Raw genomic sequence first — 10,891 nt, 5'->3', positions numbered from 1 at the left:
GGGGTGAAAGGTGAGTTTTGCCAGTTGATTTTAATATTTGGTTCAAAACGGATTCATCTCCTTTCAGAAAGCATTAACATGCATCACAGCTGTTGATATTCATTCCAGTTTTATTTGCAATGTCTGCATATTACTTCTATTTTCACAAAACCACTACCAGTCTCTGTGTTCAGCACTTAACACTAAAAAGAGAGGCAGCCTTCAGTTTTCTCTTTTGCTCCAGCAAACTGTGAAATAACCAGCTGCCTCTTTTTGTAAGGAATATTGACAGAATGGATCCTTTYGAGAAATTTGGGAAGCAACTACTTCTTCCCAATCCCAGTGGATATGGGTCATACACAAAACCAGTGAAATGGAGACATCCACTCCATGATCTAGATGTGGCCAAGATTGAAAAGCAAGCATGACTGACTGCAAGGAAAAGTAAAACTGTGCAGTGAGCAATACATGATGACAAAACGTCCCCTAGTGGTAGTGTGCACACCGAAAAGAAGAAAAAAGCTGCTCATGCTTTCAAAGCATCAGGATCCCCTGGATGCAAGAGTAAGGCCGTACACATGTCTGTCTGCTTGTTTTGTATGGGCACATGCGCAATCTTGTCTCTCCCTGGCCTACAAAAGCCACTTGTTCATCTCAAGACACAGGATAATTATTTGTCACTGTCTGCTCTGTAGGTTTCTCCTGGCCAGGTAGGACTGCGAGGTCCATGTTTTCTCCTTGTCAGGCAGCCAGCTCTGATGCTGAGCCTGAGCAACAGTGAGCATGGGGTCACCTTGGCAAAAAGAGTCTGCAGACTTCTCACTTGTAAAAACTGTGAAGCTACGTGTCRTGGCACAGAGGAAGACGGTTTGCTGCTCTTCTGCAGAGACAGCTAGAACTGAGGGTACTTTTCATAGGAACAGTTATGTCTGAAGATCATAGTGTGGGGGAGCTCAGGATAAAAAATCCTAACATACCCAACAGCAACAACATGTACATTATTATTAACTTGTTTAGTCCATGAGTGAAAAAATACACGTGTCTCAGCAGAACTACTAGTTATGAAGTTAAAGCCAACTTCCATGACAGACTGCTTGCATTTCCTCTCAGAGCCTGCTCCTACTCCCTGGTGGACCCCTGCTTTTGATGGTGTTGCATCAGGAGACAGGTTACACCAATGACATCAGTCTCCCACTCTATTCTTACAGCTTTCCCAGGCTTTAGGTGTATGAGTCACCTGGATTCACATCCTACCAACGGGACTGAGATAGAGGATGTGCCAAATCAGTCGTTTGGGATCTACCTGCTCCTACAACCAAATCCTGTACTGAGAGGGCTAGAGAAAAAAGGGCGAACAAGATGAGGGCTGCAGCTGAAGTGCAATCTGTGCTTCTTGCCTGCTGGCCCTAGTGAGGTGACCCTGGGTAGGTGGAAAGGGGCTTTTGGTGTGCCCACCTGAAGGGGCTGGTGAGAGAGCAGGCAGCAGAAGAGAGTACTGCTCACAATATTTGGTAGTCACTAATCCTGACCCATTTCCCCAGCTCTGAGCCCCCTTCCAACYGCCAGCCCTGGAGGGGAGCCACTCGCAGGAACTAGCCCTTGCTACAGGTGCATCACTACATGGAGGAGCTGCCCCTGGGACTCACACAGCTGTGCAATAAAGACGAGAGCTGGTAAATTTGAGSCCACACCGTGCTTGAATGTGAGGATTAGCTCCAGTACACAACAAAGGCTGTGTTTAGATGGTTTTGCTTTCCTCGGCATGATAACTTTTGACAGAGTAACTTACTATTTGAGTCATCTCACCTAACYTTAACGGCAGCTACTCTAACTTGCCTTACATGTAGTGTGTAGACAGTGACGTATCTGAAATGAATCACCATTAATTTTACTTATCTTGGGATGAACTGTTTCCATTGATTATAGAGCRACCTCCCTAAGACAGCTAGCTTGCACTGAATGCTTAGCTTTTTAACAAGTGAGAACATTTTGTATCTGTTTGTTCTGCAAATCTCTTGGAAACAAATTCCCCTGAAAAGGTGTGGCAGAGACAGAGTGAAACTCTTTGTTCGGGAATGCTTGGTTTTGTTTAGGAATTGGAAGAAAGTGTCTTCTGTGAAGGTAATTAAAAGAGAAACACATAAGATTTTACATCATATTTGTCCTTGAAATCAGTGGATTCTCATCAGAGTTATGTTTGTTTCCATTTCAAAAAGGATCTTTCACAACACATGAAAAAAAAAACAAAGGGAGAAGCTTGGCACTGATTTTCTCTGATATGCTCTGAAATGCTCTCAGGAGAGCATTTTTTTGAAAGAAATCCTCTATTCCTATRTTATACTGATAAGAATACGAACAGAACAAAGCTCCAACACTCAAATCTTCTTATGATTCCCACAGAAGGAATACTTCTGGAGACTGTGCTARAGGGGTATTTCCACATCATGGGGACAGCACATACAGTCAGTTTAAATCCCATTCTGCCAAATGAAAGGCCAGCACTTAACAGGTTAGCAGTTTTAAACTCTACGGAAATGTACCATTGAACCAGCCTACAGAAACGCACTAAAAAGTACAAAAGCTGAATATAAAACCGGTAATTTTGAAAGGACATACACAAAGGAATAAAGCCAGGGTTTCTATTCCATCTGTTTGTGGTAGCTGCCATTCAGAGAGAGAAAAAAAGATCTCATTCTTGGGGATTAAGGAGGTATAATAACAYGCAACTTAAATCACCACAGCCTCTCCCAGGCTTCATGAGCTTGCAAAAGAAATGTTCTGTGGTTATAAATGGGACGACCACAGCGATCGAGGCCATTATGCTGGCTAGAATTGAAATTCAGAATGATGTCGATGAACTGGAAAGGTGTACTGGAAAAAAACAYGACACAGTTCAACAGAGGACAAGTGTGGGGGTCTACACTGCAGCACCTGTAGTCAGCTTGGGTCGGGCAAGACTTCAAATCATGCCCCTGCATGTGGCAGGTAAATGCCTCGCAAGTGGAACATTAATTGAATTAATAATGTCATGCTACCATGAAAATGACCACCACCACCCGGGATCAACACCAGCATAGCACACCTCTCATCATCCGTCCACGGTACCCTGCTGCTGTTCTGTGTCCACTTTTGGGCAGCCTGCTTCGAGAAGAACATACACTGGTGAGTTGATGGCAGACTAGAACATACAGCCAGCAGGAAAGACTGACTGACCGAAGTTGCATAATCTAGCAAAGAAAGGGCTGCAGGAAAATAATGATCACAGTCTTGAACTTGAGGGTAAAAGGATGGCTGCCAGAAAGGAAGGGAACAGTATCTTCTTCAGATTCATTGCAGGTCAGTCAAAAATCAGTGAAACAAAATTACAGGAAGGAATTCAGGTTGACCACTATAAAAAATTGATTTAAAATATACTGGTATAGATTGATCGAGTCAGTGAAGCCTCCATCCCTGGAGGTCTTAAAAATAACTATTAGATTAGAGATATAGCTGATCCACCTCTGAACTATAGCTGCATTTTCTGTAATTCTGTTATATTCCTCATACTCAGGTTACTTAAACATAGGGGTGTTTCATTTCATGTCTTWTTTGTTCATTAAGTAGAAATCCTCTTTTTGTAACAACCTTCAGTGAGGTGATTTTCAAAAATCATTGTTTAATAGTATCTTGCACGGACACTAGAAGTATCTCTCAAAACCCTGTGCAGAAACTGGCAGCAAGGGGTGCTTTTACAACAGGCATTCCTAATTACACCATAYAAGAATTCTGTGAGAGAGGTAAGTGTCACATACCAGTTCTTTTAGACTAGCGAAACTAAAAATACCAGTGACTTAATTAAGGTCACAGAACAGATCAGAGTCAGGAGGATTTCTGCAGTTTTACTACAACTGTTACATACACTGCTAGTCCATAACATTGCTGTGTCTGGAGCATGSAAGTGCTCGACATCTGGAGCACATATGCACATTTTGCTAATTTGCTTTGAGATCCAAAACAGCTTTTGCCAATGAACGAAGCCTCTTCATGGAAGAAATTTAAGCCAGAAAAGCTTGTCTGAAAATGGTCGGCATTTTTCTTTGCTTGTAGAAGTCGCTTGTTATTTTGTCTCTCTGACAAAATTTCTGAATTTATAGGCTGCAATAAGTCTAGCATGAGGTGTTTTGTGCTTAATACTTGAAAAATCATTTCTGTGAGCCTTGTGTGTCACTTGCTCTTGGCTCATAAACCATCCCTGGGCAGAAGAGATCCTTCTGGGCTGTAGACATATGTTTTATTTTAACATCTCTTGTATTTATCTAATATCAATGACAATTTTTTTCTTCTGAAATCCATTTGCAGGCTCTTTGTGTAGTAACTCTGACTTCTTCTAGCGTAGAGAGTTTAGAAATGGGAAATGTTTAACACCATTAGTTAMCTTCAGTCTGATATTTACCTCAGATTAACCCTCACTCTGCTGATTGTGATGGAGAAAGTCTGAAATTCAGCATTCAAGCAAAAAAGCGCTCTAGGAAGATCAGTAAATAGCAGAGGAGGAAAACATACTCCAGTGACTGGGAAGCTGTGCCTTATGCAGCAGTAAATAACAGAACGAGTAGACTTCCCAGGCAAGACTTGACAAGCGAAACCAGTCCAGGTATCTCATATTCATACAGCCCTGGTGGAGCAGGGTCATTCTGGTGCAGTAGCTTTCATTTAGTCTGTAGCTAAGTCCTTTCAGAGCCATTGGGAGACATTTTGGTACCATGACACTATCCCTGCTTCCAGTTCTTCCCAACCATCCTCCTTGGTCACTCATTTCTTAGGGATTTACATCCCCTCTGTTGGGGGGCACCAGCTGTGACTGCAGACCTGGGATATCTTTGATAGCCCCCCCCCAACGGAGGTGCCATTTCTCGTATTTTGAGGTACAGAACCCTTTGTCTGACATTGGAGCAGCTGCCTAATAAAAGGCAGGGGCAGATCCAACTATCACTGAACAAAGCAAATGTTCTGCCCAAGGGGTCAAACAGGAACTGTAGGACCTGTTTTGGAAGGGAGTTTTCATGTGAACCACAACCCACTCTGAAACATAATTTTTTCCCTAACTGCTGAGCCTGATTTTAGAAAGAAATTGAAAAAGAAACCAAACAAACAGATTGCCAGTTAAGGAAAGAACAAATCAAAAAAAAAAAGGGAGATGTACACAGGTCCTTGTGTAACTGACTGGCCTCTCCTTATGAAGAGAGGAGGCCTGTAGTGAATACTAGCACTCACTGATGGGATGCCTTCTTGCTCCACGTCCCTGATCATCTGAGCGAAGAAGAGGGACTGTTCCCKGATATTACAGGAACTTCCACAGGTTGAGGATGACTGAAGTCTCTGAACAACTTTTTCTTGCTAGTTGATTAAATTATGCAAGCAGTCTGATCACGTGCCTTTGGTTTATATTAAGAATAATGCTCCTAGTGTAACTTAKTGTAGCAATAGACATAATCATGGAGAAACACAAATAATTTCACAAGTTCTTCTTATCAGATAATATGAAATAAAGTCATAAACCTGCTTGTTAAATTGGAGAACTGACATGCTCATAATCAAATAGATTATAATGCCCATTCTTAAAGGAGGAAAAAAAAGAGAAAAAATATTTTCTCCCCCCGACATCCCCTCAAATAATCACTTTAAATGGAAGACMATGTAAGCTAATAGAGGAGTCTAGATTTTGCAGCATTTTGACTCTGTTGAAGAAGATCCAGAGTCTTCAGCTGTGACTGAATGCTGAATATGTACAGGACAGATTTGCTAATTGAGTGACTCCTATTTAGGATGGATCAAAAGATGAAAAAAAGATTGGATTTCTTGAAGCAGACAGGTGCTATGCAACTTGCCTGATTCCATTGGGAATGCACAGTCAGTTTACTTCTCAGGCAAATTGTYCTTTGGATAGTGACCTTGAAAGAAATTAAAGACAGACATCCTTTAGCACAATTTAATTAAAAGTGTCTAAAAGATATTGGTAAAACCTTTTTATAAAAAAAAGGAGGGAGGGAATAATACAAACCATGCTGKGATATGAAACAAATTGTGCCATGAAGGAAAGTAGCTGGTAATTCCTGTGTCCTCTGGATACATACCCCACACTGCCAAGCTGCCCCATGGCAGAAATCAGGCCTCCCAGCAAAATCTGAAGAAAAATGAGAATCTCTTATTTTTTCTCTTCCTGAGGCTCTGCACTCTCCTCTGACCAGCCATCCATTTTCATGGATTTTAATATCTTGGAGGCTTTTACCACGATGCCAAATTTTGGTGCAACTAGGCAGCGACTTCAGAAGTTACTTGTGTTTAGCCAGGAGGAGAGGAACCTCAGGGGGACATGACTGCTGCCTACAACTGCCTACTGGTAGCATACAGAGAGGATGGAGTCAGGCTCTTCTTAGAAGTGCACAATGAAAGGATGAGAGACAAGGATAGGGCTTGCAACATGGGAAATTTTGATTAGATGTCAGGGGAAAAAGCATTCATCAAGAGGGTGGAACGGGGACCCTGAGAACCTCTCTGTGGGATCTCCACAGAGATGGTCAAAACTTACCTGGACGTGGTCCTGAGAAACCTGATACAGTTTATACCTGCTTTCAACAGGGCAATTTGCCCAGATGACTTCCAGAGGTCCCTTCCAACCTAAATTATTCTATGATCGGGGCATACATGCATACAGAAGAAATACATGTAAGACCTATTTTCTTAAGGAMCTAGGCTAAAACAAAAACATATGCAGGCGTGTATTCAGATAAGAGCTATGCACAAGTTGTATCTTATGTATTGTAACTTAGAAACAAACTCAGATCTTCATGAGGAAAAGTATGTAAAAGAGTACAGGTGTAAAAGCTGTAGGTGTGGGAATGACACAAGCACATCAGTCATATAGGAAAAGTAACGTAAAAAATACCAGGTGGCATTTGTGTTAGGCTTATGCTGTGCTCTGAGATGAAGGATTTCTGCCAAGGTGTGGCCAGTTAAAGGCTGAGCTGTAGAAGCAGCGTGGAGTGCCGGTGAAGGGACCACAATTACATTGTGTCTGGCTAAAACCACAATAAAGGTTCTTTAATATGCACAAAAAGAACTGAGCTGGTTAAAATGCCAGCTGAGAATATCAGTATTTCTTCTTGTGCTGAAACCTTCCTAGGGCTGTGAAAAAAGAACAGAAATCTGTGTGAAGATAAGGTGCACAGTGAGAGAGTAAGAGATGCATATACTTTGGTACTGGACAGCAGCTCTGACTGTTAGGAGAGAACAAAGTTGAGGTACAAATTAACTGAACCAAAACAGGGACAATAGTGGGAACACTTAGGCTGGAAGTAAACACTACACAATAAAAGTCAAGCATCTGAATGTGGAAGATCAGATGATTAATTCAAGCTACCTTCTAAGGCTCAAAAAACTCCAAAAAAAGGAAAGAAAATCTGTGGAGGAAGAAAAGTCACAAAAAGGGTTATGCTATTTCTGTTTCATTTGCRGATGGCCCCATCTCAAGAAGAAAGAAACATGCTGAACTGATGGAAACATTACTGAAACCTTGAGCCTTAGTTGCCACAGCTAGCAACAATTGTTCCTGTAGCACAAGTGTGTTTGGAAAAAACATTTTCCATCTAATATGGCAAAAAAGAAAAGATATTTGTATACATTGCTCACAAAAGATGTTCCTAAAATATCTGAGAAGGCAATTTGATTGACAYAAGAAGCTCTGGGAAAACTCATATGAAGATAACAAAGACTGAGAGAAGTACAAGTTCAAAGTTAAGTTTCATACATTTTTTTCAGAAGTGCTTCTGCTATGCTTGAATTTGAAAGGAACACATTTGGGAGGGCAACTGGCCTGTCTGAGGTTGATTTTTTTGGTGGCTTGACTTGGAATTGAGCCTGATTCAAACCGCACAAGCAGTAGTTTAGTTCCAGGTTTGTCTCTCAGACTGAAAGCACAACACTGCTACAAGGGGCCACCGTCATGTTTTCTCTTCCACCAAAGAAACAGTTTGTTTGATTTTTGTGTCCATGTTGTGTAGCACTTTTCATCTGTGAATATTAAGGTGTTATACAGAGGAAAAGCTATATCAAGGCCAAGGAGGCATAGTCATCAAATCAGGGGACTTTTTTACGGGAAGGGGTAATTACATTACTAAGATTACTTTAATTTCTTTTTGGAATCTAACAGAACTATATTGACCTTTTGGGGGAATCTCCAACTTAAAAAAATATATATTTCTTAGCTCTGACTTCACCATCAGGCCTGATACATGGACATTTCATTGTGCAGCATTTAATGAATGTGAATTGCTGTGATCTTTCTTCATTCAAATTTTCAGTCAATAACAAATAGCAATAATTCAATTTTCCTAACACTTAGTTCACAGGTGCTATTCTGCTCTATTTTGGTAAAGATGGATAATAAATAGGGACGGTATTATTCTGTTATTGCAGGGTTTTTTTTTTTTCACCCGTTGTACCCTAGGAGACTTCCACAAAAGGAGATAAATAGATTTCCCTAATTTTAACATCATCAATTTTTTTTTTTATGTGTACCTATCTAATTTTTCCTAGCACATTTACAATGTGAGAGATAATGCAAGGTCACTCAACAGCCCATCTGTAACTGCATAATTTTGCTGGCCCAGTTAAGACCTTGAAATACTGTTCCTTCTTAATCATAAACAAGGATAATTGTCAGTATGTCTATTTTGCAAAATGAATACATCTCACAAACTAGAGAAATCTATATTTTTTTAGGCATATGTAAATAAGAGAGGCAGACAGACTCAAACCCCGTGGGCACTGTGGAGCATGGAACCAGAAGTATTAGGGATGCTAATACAAAAATGCCTGCACTGGCTGCTCAGAGTGACACCAAGTCAGGCTGCCATATAGCCAGATCACTTCTGCATTGCATTTAAGTTAATACATGAAGCCASTCCAGCCAAGAGCACTCCAGAATTGTTTTACAAGGTGATCAACTATTGCTTTCTCCATACAGCATCTCAGGAATGGCAACAGTTATTATGGTATATTCCAATACCTCCATCCAGGAGTTCTCAATACTGTATTTGCGTAGACTTAATTCTCCTCTCCCCACCAAAAGATAACAAAGTTAACTACGGATTATTTGATTTGCCTATTTCTTTAAAACGTATGATTGCATTTGTGAAGATTCTTTGAAAATTGAATGGCACTATCTTTATTTTTCTGGTATGTCTTCCATGATGGGATGTTCTGTAAAGTTTGCTTGAAAATTAGAATGAGCAATAGTATARGCAAATACTTTCCAGAAGATAACTCCTGCATTTGGGTGAAATGATAGGACCAGCAGATTCTGCCTTAAATTGGGTCTCAGGATACTCGGTGTCAAATCCTTATCAGGTGATTGCTCTAGAGAACAAGTCGAAATAAACCTTCTCCCTGCTTGATAGTAATTCCTGGTTTTTGTATGGAACATTAAGCACCTTGAATCAGAAACACCCAGCCTCAGGTTTGTGCTTGCCCTGGCAGAGCTCTGCTGTTCTGTTTAATATTGTAGTTAGTTGGGCTACATCACTTTGGTATTGGGAATGCTGTGGTGGTGGGGAGGACAGTCACAGGCAGAGAGATAAATAGTCTTTCCTGAAAAAATAGGGAATTTGGATTATTCATGTAAAATCATTTGTGGTGTATTCAATGCATACCCTGTTTCTAATACTTCTGTGTTGCTGCTGGGGCGATGATTCTGCATAGAAACCAGGACACAGTGGGCTGGGGGAGGGCAATGCTGCCATTTGGCCTGCTGACTGAGGTCCCGCTTGGCAGGGAAGAGATCTGGGTTCCCAAACAACCTTGTGTGTAAGCACCAAAGCTGTGGTGTCCTGCTGCACAGGTGAGGGCTCAGATCTAGGCATCAGAAAACAAAGTAAGACAAACTGCTAGATTATGGCAGTTAGCACACTCTCCTGGGAGGCAGGAGATGCTGGTGACAACACTGTCCTACATAGAGGTGGGAAATGATGCTGGGATTTTTCCTCCTTTGGGAGTRCTGCAACCCTTAGTCTATTCCATGAAAGTGGGGCAACTTCCCTGGTACCCCACTTCCCAACAGGACTTCTATAAGAGAGATAAGCCCTACTCATTCCTGTCTGAGAAGGAGTACATGCACCTGCCCTTGGGGAAGACTTTGGGGCTGCTCCCAGCAGCCTTGATGAGGACTTGCAGGCCTGCTAGCTGCCTGGAGGAGAGAGCAGGGACACCTTCCTCTGCAAGATGTCTTGAACCTATTTTGAGACATTGAAGTCTCCCCAGGCTGGTTTTTGGTTCCCTCCTAGTGTCCTAGGTACAAAGGGTTAGAGTCCTAATGTGAAAGAAAGCTGTAGATGTTTAGATAGAGTACTAAGAGAGAACTCTTTGGCAGAGGGCAACTGATACCTGCTTAGAGTCTTTTATATATTGATTAAATATGTATGGGGGAGATTGGAAAGAGATGTAATGAGCTTTCCTTCAGATTGGAATCTAGAAGCTGTGTTTAATACCAGCTGGCACATGTGTGAGGTATTTGGCATGGACACAGCCAATATACCTTCTAGGGCTTGCGATTTAAGTAATCTAACCACATACTTTAATTAAAGGAACTGGAGAAGAGRTGCAGTTTGGACTTCCATGGAAAACAGACTGTAATACAACAGCAAGACCTAAACRTAGGTGAGGATGAGCACTTTCTTGTCTGCTTTGGGAAGCAGTAGCTGATTCTGTATGCTTCATGGCACATGACTGCAGCCATTCTTCCCCTAGAAAACATGACTTGGAGCTGTAGCCCTGAGGTTGGCCTTGGTAGTGTGGATGGCTGCAGCTCCATAAGATACTCCTCAGCTAGTGCCTGGCCAAGCAGCTACAGTAATGACCACTGGAAGGGAAATGCATA

At 41.6% G+C, this 10,891-nt stretch overlaps 1 protein-coding gene across 1 annotated transcript in view; it reads right to left on the bottom strand.

Annotated features, from left to right (window-relative positions):
* Positions 1-10,891, bottom strand: part of NPSR1 (neuropeptide S receptor 1) — a 61,792-nt gene that overhangs the window by 47,893 nt on the left and 3,008 nt on the right. The window lies entirely within an intron of this gene.

The sequence above is a fragment of the Rhea americana genome, unplaced genomic scaffold, assembly GCF_003343005.1.
Source record: "Rhea americana isolate MKP2758 unplaced genomic scaffold, rheAme1 scaffold_291, whole genome shotgun sequence".
Lineage (NCBI taxonomy): Eukaryota > Metazoa > Chordata > Aves > Rheiformes > Rheidae > Rhea > Rhea americana.
This window is presented reverse-complemented; position numbering and strand designations above follow the sequence as displayed.